This window comes from Hypanus sabinus, unplaced genomic scaffold, assembly GCF_030144855.1.
Source record: "Hypanus sabinus isolate sHypSab1 unplaced genomic scaffold, sHypSab1.hap1 scaffold_248, whole genome shotgun sequence".
In the NCBI taxonomy this organism is placed as follows: Eukaryota; Metazoa; Chordata; class Chondrichthyes; order Myliobatiformes; family Dasyatidae; genus Hypanus; species Hypanus sabinus.
Window position 1 is genome coordinate 186615 of NW_026780602.1, and position 18865 is coordinate 205479.

General features: G+C 43.0%; 1 pseudogene; it reads left to right on the top strand.

The window, feature by feature from the left end:
* Positions 1-5185: 5185 nt before the first annotated feature.
* The window catches only part of LOC132387997 (zinc finger protein 850-like), a 40527-nt pseudogene continuing 26847 nt past the window's right edge, over positions 5186-18865 (top strand).

An 18865-nucleotide genomic window follows, 5' to 3' on the forward strand; every position in this document is an offset into this window, starting at 1 on the left:
CTAACAAATCAGAGTCTTGTAAATATGGAAACTTAGGTAAGCATTGTTGTAAAAAATGTCGAAACTGAACATATTCCAAAAAATGTGTATGAGCGAGAGAAATTTTGTCAATTAGCCCTTCAAAGGTCATCAATCGACCATCACAAAATAAATCTGTAAAAGAATGGATCCCTTTATTGTTCCATAGGAGAAAAATGGGGTCAGTTATTGAAGGTTTAAATGAAAAGTTTCGATATAAAAAACTAGACAACTAAATTGTTTCAAATTTAAAAAAAATAACGAAACTGAACCCAAATCGATAAGAATAGTTTAATAACCGGGTAACGATTTAAATTTGGAATTTTGGAGAGCTGTAAAGGTAATGGAGCTGCTAATATTGAAGTTAAATGAAATTGTTTAACAGCTTTTAATTCCAAATCAACTCATAATGATTTTTGTTTTAATATCAAGCCAATATAACCAAAATCATAAATGTCTAATATTCACAGCCCAATAATACAGTCTTAAATTAGGAAGTGCAAGTTCACCATCTTTTGCAGATCTTTGTAAATTATACTTATTAATTCGTGGTCTCTTATTGTTCCAAATAAAGGAAGAAATAAGAGAGTCAATTTGATCGAAAAAAATTTTAGTTAAAAAGATAGGTATACCAAGCAAGGCAGTAAGGGGGATTTGGGTCAAATTGGACCCAAAAAAGTTGTGAAAAGGTATGGAATACTTCCCACCAAAACTTTTCAATTGTAGGGCCAAACCAAATCATATAAACTAAAGAGGCATCAGCTGTGTTGCATTTATTACAAAGTGGAGAAACATTCGGGTAAAAACTGGAGAGCTTCTGTTCAGAATCTTAAGCTTTATGAACCACTTTAAATTGTAGAAGAGAATGGCGAGCACAGAAAGATGATTTATTAACCCGTTTAAGAATTCTATTCCACCTATCATCAGAAATCTGACAATTTAGGTCATCCTCCCAAGCTCTTTTTATTTTATCAAAGAAGTCTTGTCTAGAATCAATCAACAAGTTATAGATACCGGTAATAGAACCATTTACAAAAGTGTCCTGGTAAACCTCTTCTGCGCCCTCTCCAAAGCCCCGACATCCTTCCGAGAATGGGGGCGGCCAGAACTGTATGAAACACTCCAGATGTGGTCTAACTAGTTTTATAAAACTGTGTTACGAACTGTAACGTTTTAGAAACGAACCAGCAGCAATAGAGTTCACACTGGAGTCTGGTTTTGATGTTAAACCCATTCTCTTTATTAGTATCTACTTATAACATAGTAATTTAACGAAATAAAGCAAAGTTAGCAGTGTTATAGATGTGTAAATATAACTCCCAGACTATCGAGCCTGAGGGAACAAAGCTCAGAGTCTTGAGATGGTAAATTAGGAAAGTTCAGTAATCCACGGAATAAATTATGGGAGAGAGATATTTGTAATCCAGGGTGAAACGTAGAGAAAAGGCCGTTACATCAAAATAACCGTCGACGTAGTTCATATCCGTTGAATCCGTCCACATACGAGTTATCGGCGAAAGTGACCTGTCACAGGAATACCGTCTTCCAGGGGTTACCACACAACATACCCAGGCAAGGGTTAACACAAGATATTCCACAATCCACTCCTATGGATTATACGAAGTGACAGCCACAGACATTCGTTGTGGTTCCGTGTACCGATGATCAACCCACTCTTGTGGGCATAGGAGAGTTCCAAGCCTCAGCTGCGACTAACTGAAGCGATCAGCTTTTCCAGTCAGGCAGGCAGGCAGGCAGGCAGGCAGTCTCTCTCTCTCTCTCTCTCTCTCTCTCTCTCTCTCTCTCTCTCTCTCTCTCTCTCTCTCTCTCTCTCTCTCCCCCCCCCCCCCGATGGTTCAGTCCACAGTCAGCGCTGTCAGCCTGTGACTGACGTCAGAGTCCCGCCTCCTCACGCCGGCGCTCTTAAAGAAACAGACACAGTACGACCGCAGGCTCGTAACAGCCGCAACACAACTTCCCGACTTTTGAGCTCAATGCTTCAACTAATAAAGACAACCATGTCATTTGCCTTCTTAACCACCCGATCAATCTGTGCAGTCTCTTTCAGGGAGCGATGAACTTGGAGTCTAAGATCCCTCTAATCATCAACACTGTTCAGGGTTTTGCATTCAACAGTGTACTGTCTCATACATTCGACCTACCGAGCTGCCAAGATGATCATCACTAATCAAATCTCACTGAGATTTCTCAGGTCCTGTTGAATTTATTGCCAAGTGCTCAAGTACGGGAAGGTACAGGTACAGAGAAACACTGACTTGTGGCAGCATCACAGGCAAGTACATTCAGAAAATACGCGGAACAGAAGTTATACGATTCTCTGTCAGTAACAATCTGTAAATATGTTTTATGTCATTAACGATATTTAAAATACATTGTGTCATGATCAATACTAAAATGTGCATTTGTGTCAATAACAGACTTGGAAATGTTGAATTTGTTCCCTGTCTCCATTCCTCCTGTAATCCACAACCAGCTCCTGTGTTTTTGTCACAATGAGGGAGAAGTTGTTTTCTTGACACCACTATGTCGGGGTGATGACTTCTTCTCTATACGCTGTCTCGTTATTATTTGGGATTCGGCCGATCAATGTACTGTGGTCAGCAGATCTAATTAGCAGATTGGAACCCGCCACTGCAGCCCCACAGTGCACTATGTACTGATTGCAAAGCTACGAAATTGCATGTGAATAGCCTCCCCTCCCCCAACTCCAATCTTTCTGCGTCACCAGCAGACTGGGGCATCTCACATCTCGCTGCCTCCGCCAGGACATTAAACTGTGAACAACTATGGTCAGGGACTGATCTCTGGGGTACTCCAAACGCTACCTCCTTCCAGTCTGAAAATGACCCACTCATCCAGCCACACACTACCGGCAGTTTATCGATCTCCAACGAAAAAGCCTAATCACCTACTCCTGAGGGTCAATACCATTGCTGACTCGGAGTTCACAACCGTCAAATACCAGGAGGGACATAATAATCAGAAAGTCTCTAGTCACAGCCGTGTAAATAAAATGTGATCTCAGTGGGTGTGTGGCGCATGCTCAGAACGCGAAGGAGACAGACAAACTGAGCCAAGTCACAGACTGATGAAGGGGAGGAATGATCCATTTTGATACAGAGAGGGAAGCGGAGAGTTTGATATTCAGCCTGATGCCGGAACTGTAGCCTGTTAGAAGATGAAGTCTTGTTCCTCCAACTTGTTCTGAGCTGTGACAGTTTTTTTCAGAAGGCACCATGGAGAGTAAAATTACCTGAGTTGAAATGTTGAGCTTCACCCTCCAACGTGCTTTGTAAGCTTTTAACAGTGTAGAAAAGGCAAAGGAATTGTCTATGCGACTCACAAGCACGTTAGTTCCGCTGTATCTGTCAGTTCACCAGCGCTTGAATGCCGCCGGTCCTTGAATGTGGAGGCGGAGATGTTGGAGAAGACAGCACCCCACTCGCGACAAGGAGAGCCCGATCACGTGTCCATGTCCGTGATCTGATTGGATATATCGCCATGACGTTCAGAGCACTGTGACGTCATTCACTGGCTCTCATTTTGGAAGGGATTCAGTCGGCCATCGCAGATACACTAAAAGCTTCGCACTGGAAAGCGGCCGTTCACCTGCTCCGTGTGTGTGAAGAGACTCATTCAGTTAACCCACCTTGTGATGCTCCGGTGAGTTCACAATAAATAGAGGCCACATTTCTGTCCGGAGTGAGCAAAGAGTTTTACTCAATCATCCCAGCTGCTGCAACACCAGCAACTTCACATCAGGGAGGAAGTTCACATCAGCTCCGTGTTAAATGTTTCACCATCACGGTGACTGAAGGCAGCTGCAGGTTTATGAGGGACCGTTACTGTCAGATTCTGCAGTTCTTGCGGCTGCTCATCGCACCCAGGACTGAACCCTGGTCACTGAGCATTGGAGGAGTCGGTTCTGCTGATGTTAGCCTTAAACTATACTGGTGTTTAATATTGTGGAGCTGTGAAAGATAAATCAGTTTGTATCAAATCCCGTGTCTCACTTGAGAGACCACTCGGCCCAGCTGATCCCTGTCCATTTTTCTGTTCCATATCAGTATATTAAAATCTATCCCTGCCGTTCCCCTCTCACCCTCCCTGAGATGACAGATTGCAACTAGTCACTACTCCGTGGGATAGGAGATTTCCCTTGAATTTCACAGAAACATAGAAATCTACAACATATTACTGATGCTTTGGCCCACAATATCGTACCGACCATGTAACTTAGTCTCTTAACTGTCTAGAATTACCCTACCGCATAGCCACCTATTTCCTAAGCTCCATGTACCTATCTAAGCGTCTCTTAAAAGATCCTATTTTATCCGCCTCTACCGACGCTGGCGGTGCATTCCACACAGACATCACTCTCTGTTTAAAAAAAACTTGGCTCTGACGCCTCCCCTGTACCTACCTCCAAGCAGCTTAAACCTATTCCCCCTCGTGTTAGCCGTTTATGCCCTGACTATCTGAATACCTGAAAAAGCCTCTGACTATCCACACGACCAATGCCTCTCATCATCTTATACACCTGCATGAATTTCCTGCATGATTTTCTCCTGCTGAACAAGACGATGAGCTCACTGTGGTTGTGACGTTGTTCAGGGCTCAGGACGAAGTTGGTTAAACTCCTTCTTACCCGCCCTTTTCAACGTTTTAGGTCACTCTCATTAATTTCAAAGGTCTTCGCTTCGAACTGCTGGGTTGTTACAATGAACATCTGAAGTCTGACAGCAGACTAGCGAGTGAATGGAGCAGAGTCAGAAACCAAGTTGCCAGTCAGGGATTTGGGGCTCCAGAAAGAGATGGGGCCTGGAGTTTACAAGGAGGAGGAAGAAGACAAACCGAACCTGCAGGATGTGGCTACAAATGAAAGATCAGACACATTTGGAAACTGCTTGATTGAAAAAAAAGTGGTTAATTTCTGCAAAATACTGGAGGAAATCAACATATCAGGCAGAAAATGTGGAGAGGAATAAATAGACAACGTTTAGGCCGAGCCCTTCAGCATGCCTAGACTGTGGACTCCTCTGCTTAGTTGCTGCCTGAACTGCACAGTTCCTCCAGCATTGTGGGTTTGTGTGTGTGTGTCTGTATTTCTAGCAACTGCAGAATCGTTTGTGTTTTATCCTGTTGATATTGTTTTTTGGGAGCCGCTTTCTACGTTAAAAGAGCTGCTGAGTTTTCTACACAGAAAAAACCCTGAGGTGTGGACATAAAACCGGTGCTTGCAGGAACTTTTTATGGCACCGTGATTACCCATAAAACAGTGCGTTTAAAATTTCTCTGCCTCTGAACCACCAATCAAATGCGCAGGCGTCAAGGTTGTTGACGTATTCAGATCGCATGCGCGCTGTACACAAAAGGACTCAGCAGGAGCGTTCAAGGTAAGAATGAATCTACGGGCGGCTATCTTAAACACCGAGTGTGGAACAATTGCTCTGATGCCGGACACCGTGACCCACAATCCCGGGACAGTCCTGCTGTCTTCCCCTTCTCTCAGCCCCACGATCCGTACACAGGCCCTGGGAAGCTTCCGGCTGCTGAGGGAATGGGAACCGATGGATCTCTCAAACAGAGCTGAGATCCAGCTATTTAAATGCAAGGATTAGGAACTCGGCGAAAGAGAACAAAATCTTTTACATCACCAGTTGAGAAAATCTTCTTTGTTCTACCTCCAATCACAAACAAGAGAAAACCCGTGGAGAGGGCACAGTTTTAAGGTGCTTGGAAGCAGGTACGAAGGAGATGTCAGGGGTGTTGTGTTCTTTATACGGACCGTGGGTTACTCATAACAAACTATATTAGGGAAGAATTGACCTTTTATTTAACAGCAACAAAACCACGTTTTACACTGCCATGCTTCTCGATCATTCTTCATTTCTGCGCATTCTCAGAACTCTGTCCAGTCACGTCCTGGCACGTGATATCACCACGAGGGCTGAGTTTCTTTACGCAGAGTGATGAGTGTCTGGAATGGGCTGCCGGCGACTGTGATGAAGGCGGATGCAATCGTGTCTTTTAAGAGGCTTCTGGTACATGGTGCGCAGAAAAATAGAGGACTATGGGAAACTCTAGGTAATTTCAAAAGTAAGTAATATGTGGCACAGCATTGTAGGTCGAAGGGCCTGTATTGTATTGTATAAATGGTGAAGTCACTTACCCATGACTTCTGCTTGTCATCCCACCCAACATCAGTGGAAAATGCTGCTTGCAAATACCTCTATCTATACCCTTATAATTCTGTATACTTCCAACAAATCCTCAAAGCAGTGTACAAACTCCATTTCCAAAAAAGTTGAGATATTTTCTAAAATGCAATAAAAACAAAAATCTGTGATATGTTAATTCACGTGAACCTTTATTTAACTGACAAAAGTACAAAAAAAAGATTTTCAATAGTTTTACTGACCAACTTAATTGTATTTTGTAAATATACACAAATTTAGAATTTGATGGCTGCAACACACTCAACAAAAGTTGGGAGAGTTAAAATAAGATTGAACAGTGCACAGAATATTCAATTAACACCGGTTTGGAAGACTCCACATGAAGCAGGCTAATTGGTAGCAGGTGAGGTATCATGACTGGTTATAAAAGTAGCGTCCATCAAAGGCTCAGTCTTTGCAAGCAAGGATGGGTCATGGCTCACCCCTTTGTGCCAAAATTCATGAGAGAATTTAGGTCTTTCAATATCTACAGTACATAATATTGTGAAAAGATTCAGAGAATTCAGAGACATCTCAGTGCGTGAAGGGCAAGGTCGGAAACCACTGTTGAATGCACGTGATCTTCAAGCCCTCAGGCGGCACTGCCTAAGAAACAGTCATGCTATTGTGACAATTATAGCCATCTGGCCTTGGGAGTACTTCGGAAAACAATTGTCACTTAATGCAGTCCGTCACTCCATCCGGAAATTCAATTTGAAACTGTATTACTCAAGGAGGAAGCCATACATCAACTCTATGCAGAAACGCCAGCAAATTCTCTGGGCCTGAGCTCATCTCAGATGGACTGAAAGACTGTGGAACTGTGGTCAGATGAGTCCACATTTCAGCTAGTTTTAAGAAAAAAATGGGCATTGAGTTCTCTGTGCCAAAGGTGAAAACGACCATTCTGATTATTATCAGAGAAAGGTACAAAAGCCAGCATCTGTGATGGTATGGGGATGCATCAGTGCCCACGGCATGGGTGAGTTTCATGTATGTGAAGGTAACACTGACTCTAAGGCATATATTAGGATTTTAGAGAGACATATGTTGCCATCAGGGCGACGTCTCTTCCCGGGACGTCCATGCTTATTTCAGCAGGACAATGCCAGACCACATTCCGCACGGGCTACAACAGTGTGGCTTTGCAGACACAGAGTGCATGTGCTTGACTGGCCTGCTGCCAGTCCAGATCTATCTCCTGTTGAAAACATATGGCGCATCTTGAAGAGGAGAATCAGACAACGGAGACCACGGACTGTTGAGCAGCTGAAGTCTTACATCAAGCAAGAATGGACAAAATTTCCAATTGCAAATCTACTGCAATTAGTATCCACATTTCCAAAACGATTCAAAAATGTTATTAAAAGGAAAGGTAATGTAACACAATGGTAATCATGCCTCTGTCCCAACTTTTGTTGAGTGTGTTTGTGTTGCAGCCATCAAATTCTACATTTGTGTAATTACAAAATACAATTAAGTTGATCAGTAAAACTATTGCAAATCTTTTCTTTGTACTTTTGTCAGTAAAATAAGGGTAAATGTGAATTAACATATCAGAGATTTCTGTTTTTATTGCATTTTGGAAAATATCCCAACTTTTCTGGAAATGTTGTTTGCATAATTTCCTTGTTTATGCTTAGAGCCTTTTTTAGGTGTATGTGAGCTCGATTTAACATTTAAGAGGTTTTTAATAGGTTCCTGGATGGCAGGGGTATGGGAGTGGGCAGTTTAAATGGTTCAACACAAACTCGATGGCCCATAGGGCCTGTTTCTGTTTTGTATTTTTCTATGACTGTGACAGGATCCTGAAATAATCCTAATATGTACTCTATGAACTTGTAACAGCTGTGTGGACCAACCATTCATCTCAGCAGGAATTTTTTATATGGCGTTAAAACGGTGGCACTTTAAGTTAATAATACATAAAAGAATTCCCAGCAGCACGTCAAGAAAGACTATTTGCGTTTCAGATACTGTGGGGCCAGGCACCCGTGCTGCTCAGCAGGAATAGGGAATACGAGCATTGGAGAGAGTCAAACTGAGCCAAGGCACAAATTCGAGATGGCAGAAATGCCCCATTCTTATAGAGACAGGAAGAGCATCAGAGAATTGATGGTCATTCCAGATACCAGCACTGTGCACAGTCAGGAGATGATTTCTCTGTCCAACTTGGGTTTAACATCACTGTAACAGTGTGATACGAGATCAAACCTCGGCAACTCAAGTAATTTCATCTCAGATGTTGTCCTAAACCAATTAATGGATTATGTAAATCTTTTTACAGGTTAAAAACGAGAAGGAATTTGTCTCCACGAATCTCAGATACGGCACGGCAATTTTGCTGTCTCTGTCTGGATATTTAAGAAGTGGAGCAAGGGATTCAATCGACCATCCTTCCTGCTCAGACTGTGGGAATGGTTTCACTCGGTTATCTCAGTTGAAGGTACATCAGCAAGTTCCCACTGGGCAGGGCTATTCATCTGTTCTGTGTGTGAGAAAGGATTCTGTCGGGCATCCCACCTGCGGACAGACCAGTCCGATCACACTGGGCCGAGGCTGGTCATCTGCTGAATTTCAGGGAAGGGATTCTCTCGGTCATCTGACCAAATGGCACACCAGCAAGTTCATACCGGGAAGCGGCCATTCACCTGCTCAGACTGTGGGAAGGGATTCACACAGTCATCCACACTACAGATTCATCAGCGAGTTCACACTGGGGAGAAGCCATTCACCTGCTCAGAATGTGGGAAGGGATTCAGTCAATCATCCAACCTACAGAGTCACCGGCGAGTTCACACAGGGGAGAAGCCATTCACCTGCTCAGACTGTGGGAAGGGATTCACGCTGTCGTCCCACCTTCAGAGACACCATCGAGTTCACACTGGGGAGAAGCCGTTCACTTGCTCGGTCTGTGGGAAGAGATTCAGTGAGTCATCTGACCTACTGGTACATCAGCGAGTTCACACTGGGGAGAGGCCATTCACCTGCTCAGTCTGTGGGAAGGGATTCACTCAGTCATCCAACCTACTGGTACATCAGCGAGTTCACACTGGGGAGAAGCCGTTCACCTGCTCAGTCTGTGGGAAAGGATTCACACTGTCATCCCACCTACAGAGACATCTGCGAAGTCACACTGGAGAGAAGCCATTCACCTGCTCAGAATGTGGGAAGGGATTTACACTGTTATCCCACCTACAGAGACACCAGCGAGTTCACACTGTGGAGAAGCCATTTACCTGCTCAGAATGTGGGAAAGGATTCACTCATTCATCCATACTGCAGATTCATCAGCGAGTTCACACTGGGGAGAGGCCGTTCACCTGCTCAGACTGCGGGATGAGATTCACTTGCTCATCTAAACTGAAGGTACATCAGAGAGTTCACACTGGGGAGAAGCCGTACACCTGCTTAGACTGTGGGAAGGGATTCACTCAATCATCCAACCTACTGGTACATCAGCGAGTTCACACTGGGGAGAGGCCATTCACCTGCTCAGTCTGTGGGAAGAGATTCACTTGCTCAACAAAACTGAAGGTACATCAGAGAGTTCACACTGTGGAGAAGCCGTTCGCGTGCTCAGTCTGTGGGAAAGGATTCACCCAGTCATCCAAACTACAGAATCATCAGCGAGTTCACACTGGGTAGAAGCCGTTCACGTGCTCAGTCTGTGGGAAAGGATTCATTCAGTCATCCCAATTACTGGCACACCAGTCAGTTCACAATGGAGAGTGGCTGTTGTTATGAATCCCTGGGTTTTGTTTGCTGTGGACTGTCATTTTAAGAGAGAGACAGATTAAGAAGGTGAATCAGTCTGACTTGCAGCTTGTTTACATTGCTCACAACTTGTTTAGTTTTAACTGAGGACACAGACACTCAGAGTCAGACGGAGACGAAGGAGGAAAAATGGAAGGATCGAAACCAGGGAACTAGAGGCCAAGGGTCAATCTTTGGAACTTTCCTATGCCCACAAGGGTGGGTTAGTTATCGATTCATCGTACATCGAACGTGTGGTGGTCACCTCGTTTGATCCATAGGAGTGGATCTGATTTGGGGTATCATGTGAAGACCACTGATGTGTTAACCCTTGCCTGGGTGTGGTGACGATACCCCTTGTGACAATTTGCTTTTTGTGATAATTCGTATTTGGATTTGGAATGACGATGGATAAAATCTACAGCGATTATTCTCTCGTTTTACCACCATGGAACCTGTGGAATTCGACATAATTGCCTTCTCTTGACATTTACCCCGGATTACAAATATCTCCCTCATCACCTATTCCGTGGATGAACTGAGCTTTCATACTTTACTATCTCAAGACTCCAAGCCTTGTTTCCCCCGTGCTCAGTAGTTTGGGAGTTATATTTACACACATTTATTCACATAACACTGTTAACTTCTGTTTATCTTGTTTAAGTTACAATATTATAAGTAGTTATTAATAAAGATAGTGGTTTTAACATCAAAACCAGACTCCAGGTGTAGTCTATTGCTGCTGGTTTGTTTCTAAAGCATTACGGTTCATAACAAAATTGCATCCTGCGTCCGGGATATGAACAAACTTGGGGAAATATTGATCGATTAATTATCGAGTTGAATGGGGTGATCCCTTTTGATTTATTTGTGTGTGGAAATCAGCAGCAATGGATATTTATATATGTCTGGAAGCGCCAACCCCTGAGGCATTAGGAAAAGCTAAAACAAATGAATAGCTGACTATTGAACGTCAATGAGGTAAGGGGGTGTGAAGGAGCAGGGTAAGCATAAAACTGGGAGAGCAAGTAAAGTTGAAAAAAATAGGGGTTTTATTACAAAAAATGTTTATAAACTCAACAGAACTGTTCTAGAGTCTAAACTTGAATCATCTAAACAGAACAAAACTGGGTTACAACAATGCAGCGAAATACTCCTCAGACCTAGAGACACCACTCAGCTCCTGGCTGTGGGCTTATATTGGATGCTGGCCATTCAATAGTAAATTGCATGGGGCAGAAAACATTCCTCTCCTTTAAAAGATATGCCATAAATGACGTAGCTCCAGAGAACACCCCTCTGGCTGTAGCAGAATCCAATTATCCAGCCCCATCTACATAGGCTGGTGTCATGCAGCCCCTGAGTCGTTTCCCAGGTTATCAGGGGGACGGTCGGCTACAGGACACTTTAATAGGCCCGGCTGATGGTGCGGCTGCGAATTGCAGACGCCACAGGGGACTATGAGAAAGCCAGAAATTCAGAGGAAAATAGTTGAGCACTATATATCTATGAAGGTATTTGATAAGGAAGTGTTAAAGAGGTTTCCTGTGAGTAAAGAGGAGATCCAGTTACAACTAGAACAATTGTGGACTGATGTACTTAGATTAGAGGCTGACGAAAAAGAGACAGAGGGGGTTTGATGCTAGAGAGGTAGACAAACAGAGGGAAGAAGCAGATAAAAAGGTGTTTTGAAGCTGAGGAAGCAGACAAACAGAGGGAAGAAGGAAAAAGACAGAGGCATGTTCTGACAGATAAGTTAAGGCTCAAGAAAGAAGTTGCTGTCTCAAAGGAGTTGGTTGTACCATTTATTGCCAGCCAGGAAGTTAAATTGGTCCCTCCATTTGATGAAACTGACGTAGGTAAATACTTCCAGCCTTTTGAGAAAGTGGCTGGAAGTCAAAAGAGGCCGAAAGGAAGCTGGACTCTTTAGTTACAAAGTATAATTTTTCTGCCCTATCAATTGAAAATGCAGCTGATTATGTCATTGTGAAACAGGCTGTGCTCAAAGCTTATGTGTTGGTTCCAGAAGCTTACAAAGGCTTGGAAATTGGAGGAAATCTATGAAACAGACTTACATGGAATTTGCTTCTGAGAAGTTTGTGTGTTTTGACCGCTGGTGCACATATAAAAATATAAATGATGATTTTTACAGATAGAAAAAGTTGGTTTTAATTAAAGAATTCAAAAGGTGCGTCTATGATGACATAAAGAGATATTTAGATGAAAATGATGCTGCCACTTTGCAGGAGTCTGCTAGATTAGCAGATGTTTGCTTTAACTCATAAGGTTAAGTTTACCCCGAATAAGAGCTTCCAAAAGAGTAGCAGGGATCACCAGGGTAAACCAGAAATTAAAGCTGGGACTAGTGACAGGAGTAAGGATGAAGGGAAACAGTTGAAGGTGAAATATTCTGGTCTTGCTTGTTACTATTGTAAGAAAGCTGGTCATGTGATGGCTAATTGTTCTATCCTGAAGAAGAAAAAGGAAAAGGAGGCAGTCCCAAATGCCCGTGGTCAGTATGTTGAAGCACCTATAAACCCACAGGGTTCTGAATATTCTGCTGAGGCTCAGTTAAGGACTGAGAGGTCTGACCGAGTTAAGAAGGTGTTCGATCATTTTATGTCAGATGGGTTTGTATTAGTAAATGAAGAATCAACCCCAGTACCAGTGAAAATTCTTCGAGATACTGGGGCTTCTCAGTCACTTGCATTAGACAGTGTTCTAAAGTTTGGTGATGAGTCTAACACTGGTGAGGTAAATCTTATTCAAGGCCTTGGGGGCGGTGTGGTTTCTGTGCCGTTGCACAAGGTAACTTTATAATCAGGATTGGTTTCAGGACCTGTTGAGATAGGATTGTGCTCTAGTTTACCGGTGGAAGATGTTACTTTGCTGTTAGGGAATGACCTGGCAGATGGTAAAGTTGTTCCTGCAGTGCAGTTCACTACTAAGCCAACCACTGATGACCCACAGATGGATTTTAACATTTATCCTTCCTACGCAGGAACTCAAGGTATGGCTAAAAAGTCTGCCAATGCAAAGAGTTCTGTGCAGCATGATTCTGATACCCATGATAGCCAAAATCGGGATTCAGGTTATGATGACTCGTCAGGGACTTTTCTGCCTTCATTGTTTCATCAGGATTCAGGTCGTAAGTCTGATGAGAAAGATTTATCCCTGTCTAGGAAGGAGATTATAGCAGAACAGAACCGAGACCCTGAGTTTGAAGCTTTAAAAGAAACAGCTCTCTCAGATGATGAGATTAAGAAAGTGCCAGTAGGGTATACATCCAGATTCCCAGAGGCAATAGCTCTCAGAAATATTAAAGCTAAAACTGTGGCAAAGGCTGTTACCAAGTTTTTTACTTTATCTGGTTTGCCTAAAGAAATCCAGTCTGATCAAGGAAGTAATTTTACATCTGGATTATTCCAGCAGGTAGTTTATGAACTGGGAACTAAACAAATTACATCAACTGCATTCCATCTGGAATCACAAGGGGCTTTGGAAAGATTTCATTCTGCCCTCAAAACACTGATTAAGACATACCATGATGAAAATGGAAAAGACTGGGATGAAGGAATGTATTTGGTTTTGTTCGCGGTAAGAGTTGGTACAGGATTAACTGGGCTTTAGTCCATTTGAATTTGTATTTGGTCGCAGTGTGAGGGGACCTTTGACCTTGTTAAAGGAACGGTGGATTGATGGGGATGTACATGTTAACCTGTTAGACTATGTTTTAAAGTTCAAAAATACACTGCACGAAGCCTGTATTCTAGAAAGACAAAACTGAAGGATTTCTCAAAACAAAATGAAGTGTTGGTTTGATAAGCGGGCTTGCGAAAGAAAATACCAGGTGGGGGATAATGTGCTTACCTTATCTCCAATGTTGATGAATCCACTACAGGTGAAATTCAATGAACCATTTCAAATAGTCTCTCAACTTATTGATGTGAATTATGTTATTAAAACACCTGATCAACGTAAACTAACACAGGTGGTACATATAAATATAATAAAACCTTATTTTGACAAGCAGGCATCATCTGTGAGTGTATTTGTCAAAACATATGAATCTGGTAACCCTGAGAATGAAACAATTGACTCGTCTGAGACTTTTCACAAGCCAAACATGGTCCCAGTTAGACTAATGAACTTGGTTGTTCCAGAAAACATTGATAACAAGTTGACTGATCTGCAGCCAAAGCAACAACAACAGCTGACGGAATTAATTCTGAAGTTGAAAGATTTTTTTCCCGATGTTCCCAAACAACCACAGTCGCAGTACATGGCATAGATAATGGTCAAGCTAAACCGATTAAACAACACCCATATTGCATGAACATGAAAAGTGTAAATAGGCTGAGCAAGGAATTGAATATATGCTGAAAAATGGTATTATTAGTCCTTCAGCATCAGATTGGAGCTCACCCTGCTTTATTGTGTCCAAACCTGATGGCAGTGCTAGATTTTGCACTGATTATAGGAAGGCAAATGCAGTAACAAAAACAGATGCCTATCCTATCCCTAGGATAGATGATTGCATCGATAAGGTTGGAATAGCTAATATCTTACAAAGATTGATCTGTTGAAAGGGTACTGGTGTGTTCCATTGATGGACAGAGGTAGAGATATTTCTGCATTTGTGGCACCATCTGGGTTGTATGAATACAATGTTTTACCTTTTGGAAAGAAAAATGCTCCAGAAACATTCCAGAGAATGATTGATTCTGTAATTCGAGATTAGAACACACAGATGCCTATATTGATGACTTAGTCACAGGGAGTGACACTTGGGAAGAGCATATCTCTGCAGTAGAAAAGCTGTTTGACAGGCTTTCCAAGGCCAGCCTTACAGTTAACTTAGCTAAGAGTGAATTTGGCCATGACACTGTGACCTGTCTTGGCTATGTTGTAGGTCGATGCAAGTTTGCTCCTGTTCGGGCAAAAGTCCAGGCAATTTCGTCACTTCCTATTCTGACTGCTAAGAAGGCTCTTAGAAGGGTTCTGGGAATGGATGGATATTATTTTAAGTTCTGGAAGAACTTGGCTGCTATCGCTCTTCCTCTGACTAATCTCCTGAAGAAGGTTGAAAAGTTTGTTTGGACCGAGCCTTGTCAGGAGGTATTTGATCGATTGAAAGTTATTTTTTGAGATTAGGCCAATCAATGTAGTGCTGTCAGCAAATTTAATCAGCAGATTGGAGCTGTGGGTGGCAACACAAGTCATGGGTGCACAGAGAGTAAAGGAGGGGGCCAAAGAGACAACCCTCTGGGTTATGTGTGCTGAGGGTCAGAGAGGCAGAGGAGATGGAGCCCACTCTTACCACCTGCGGCGACCTAACAGCAAGTCCAGGATCCAGCGACACAAGGCAGGGTGAAGGCCGAGGTCTCTGAGCTCCTTGTCGATACTTCACGCCTTCGTATGGCTACTGCTCTGCCCATGACTGCAAGGAACTGCAGAGAACTTTGGAGAGCAGAGAAGATCAGAGAAACAAGCCTCCCCTCCATGGACTCTTCCTACACATCCCCTGCCTCGGAAAAGCAGGCCATGTACTCAAAGACCCTCACAACCTGGACATTCTTGCTGTAAACCCGCTCCCACATTGGCGGAGAGATACAAAAGCCTTAAAGTGCGTAACACCAAGCTGAAGGATGGCTTCCTGTCTGTAGTTATGCCAAATGAATGATAAAATGGACCCGACTTCACAATATAACTCAGCGTGACCCTGCACCATATGTCTATCTGCACTGCACTTTCTCTGCAGCCATAATGCTTCGTTACAGTTATTTTTTTGTTGTATATCAGCTCAATGTACCGTCGTAATGTATCGATCTGTGTGGATGGTACATCAGGCAAGATTTTCACTGTAGCTCAGTACGTGATGATGATAAACAAATTTCCCCATTTTAATTCTGTGGAAATATTAGACAGACTGAGCTTCTGCTCTGGAACCTCAGAAGGAAACTGAACTGTTGTCATTTCTGTGGAAAGCAAATATATGGAAAATGCTTCAATCTCACATTACGATCTGCAGTAACTGGGATCAGGTGACCGGTGGTGGGTCTCCCATATCAATATCAGAATCAGGTTTAATAGCACCGGCATATAGATAGATAGATAGATAGATAGATAGATAGATAGATAGATAGATAGATACTTTATTCATCCCCAATTCAACCCATGAATTTCAACCCATGAAATATAACTCATGAAAGGGGAAATGTGCCATGAAATTTATTGTCTCTGTGGTAGCAGTAGAACCTAATACTTAACAAAAGATTTTAACAATTGTGATTTAAAATAAGAATATATATATAGTTCAAAAATAGAAAAAATAAAAATCTAATAAACTTTTAATTCTGTGGAACTATTTGACTGACTGGGTTGTTGCTTTGGAAATTCTGAAGTGAAGCTGAATTAAACTTTACACATTTCTGAGAAACTCAGATAAATACAAATGGCTAAATTCTCACATAAATGGGTCATACACCCAGAAACGTTGGCAGCACTTCAGCACGTCGAAACTGTGTATGAAACATGCAGAAAATATTGCAGGGAAAAAAAAAACGCTGTCCACTCACAACGAGAGGATGTGACAGATCCGGATCTCACTGACTTGTATGAATGGGTGAAAGATGAAGCTGCACGGACACGTAGAGCTGTGACTCGCAGATGCTGCAGATCTGCAGAAAAACGTGAACAAGAAACGGGATCAGGTGAAGGGTGGAGGGACTCCCTCCTGAACCGGTGACTCTGCTCCTCGCCGCTCACACGCTGCCCGACCCATACGCCGCATTCCCCACATTATTCCATATTTACACCAGATACATGTCTACTTTTCCACACCATGTCTACCCCGATCCCTTTCCCTCCACCTCCAGGTCACAGACTCACGGGCTCGATTCCCATCCCCTTTTTCAGAGACTGGGATCCCTGATTCAACCGATAATGATGCTGTGCATTTAAATGTGTTCACCTCTCAGTCCTCGATTCTCTAAATGACATTTAGAGTTACCACATTTGATCTTTCTTCAATTTATGACCCCACCACTCCAGGGATCAGTTAGGTGTATCTTCATTGCACTCTCTATAACAAATACTCTCTAACCTTTTTGTTCATCCTCTATGGAATTAATTTAAACTTTCTGCAGCCCTGTGTTGCCCCAACTACTGACGTCCCACCCTTGTCACTATTTCCAACTTCCACCTCCCCCCCCACCTGGATCCACCTCTCACTCCCCAGCTCTTGCCCCATCCCCAGCCCTCACCTCTTTTCTCTGACTATTTCCCGTCCACTCTCAGTCCAGAGGGAGGGTCTCGGCCCGAAATGTTGACGGTCCATTTCCCTCCACAGATGCTGTCCGACCCATTGAGTTCCTCCGGCAGTTTGTTCTTTGGTGTGCATAACCCGTATTAGTACGGGGAGCGGGATTTTACACCATATTGCAGGGTTAGTTTGTTGACGTTCTTTGTTACGTCAGCAATATTTCAATGTTATTTTCAGTTCGGTGCATTGTTTTACCATACCGAGCTGCAGAAATCTTTTCAGCATTTTGTCCAACTTTGCCAAATCATTCCTGATTCCCACATCACTCTCTGGGACTGGGAGCCTTTCCCCATCACCAGGTCTGAGGAAAAGCAGGGAATCCTCTGTCACGGTTTCCTTCTCTGTGAGTTCTGTGATTTCCTGTAAACATGGAAGGTGTTGAGTGACGGACTGAGTGAAAGGGAATGGAGAAGACATTATCTGCTCAGTGATGAGACGTCTCAGCGACTTTGATCCCAGGAACAGTCACTGGGCAGCCTCTACACACATTCTGTAAATTACTGGGTTCGGTAATTAGCAGCAAAGCACATGACTGTGGAAATTACAAATCAGAATACTATTAGAGTCACAGAGCCCAGCAGAACTGAAAGAGGCCTTTCGGCCCTTCTAGTCAATACCGACCCGTTTTTGTTTTTACTGCTAACAACCTGCATACACTTCCCATCCATGTCCTTACCCAAATTTCTCTTTAGTGTCTAACTTGAACCCACATCCACCACTTCCACTGGCAGCTCATTCCAGACTCTCACCAACCTCTGAGTGAAGAATCCCGCTTCAGATTCCCCAAAAATATTTCACCTTTCACCCTGAAATATCGTGTGACAGTGGGAAAGTGTGTATTGAACCGTAGGAAATAGCAGAGATACTTAATGAATACTTTACTTCAGTATTCACTATGGAAAAGGATCTTAGTGATTGTACTGATGACTTGCAGCTGACTGAAAAGCTTGAGCATGTAAATATTAAGAAAGAGAATGTGCTGCAGCTTTTGGAAAACATCAAGTTGGATAAGTCGCTATGGATATGAACATTTGGAGAGGTATAATATGATTAGTAATAGTCAGCATGACTTTGTGAAGGACAGGTCGTGCCTTACGAGCCCGATTGAATTTTTTGATGATGTGACTAAACACATCGATGAAGAAAGAGCAGTAGATGCAGTGTATATGGATTTCTGCAAGGCATTTGATAAGGTAACCCATGTAAGGCTTATTGAGAAAGTAAGGAGGCATGGGATCCAAGGGGACATTGCTTTGTGGATCCAGAACGGGCTTGCCCTCTAAAAGCATAGAGTGGTTGTAGATGGGTCATATTCTGCATGGAGGCCGGTGACCAGTGGAGAGCCTCAGGGATCTGGTCTGGGACCCTTACTCTTTGTGTTTTTTATAAATGACCTGGATGAGGAAGTGGAGGGATGGGTTGGTAAGTTTGCTGATGACACAAAGTTTGGATGTTTTGTGGATAGTGTGGATGGCTGTCAGACTTTACAGCGGGACATTGATAGAATGCAGAACAGGGCTGAGAAGTG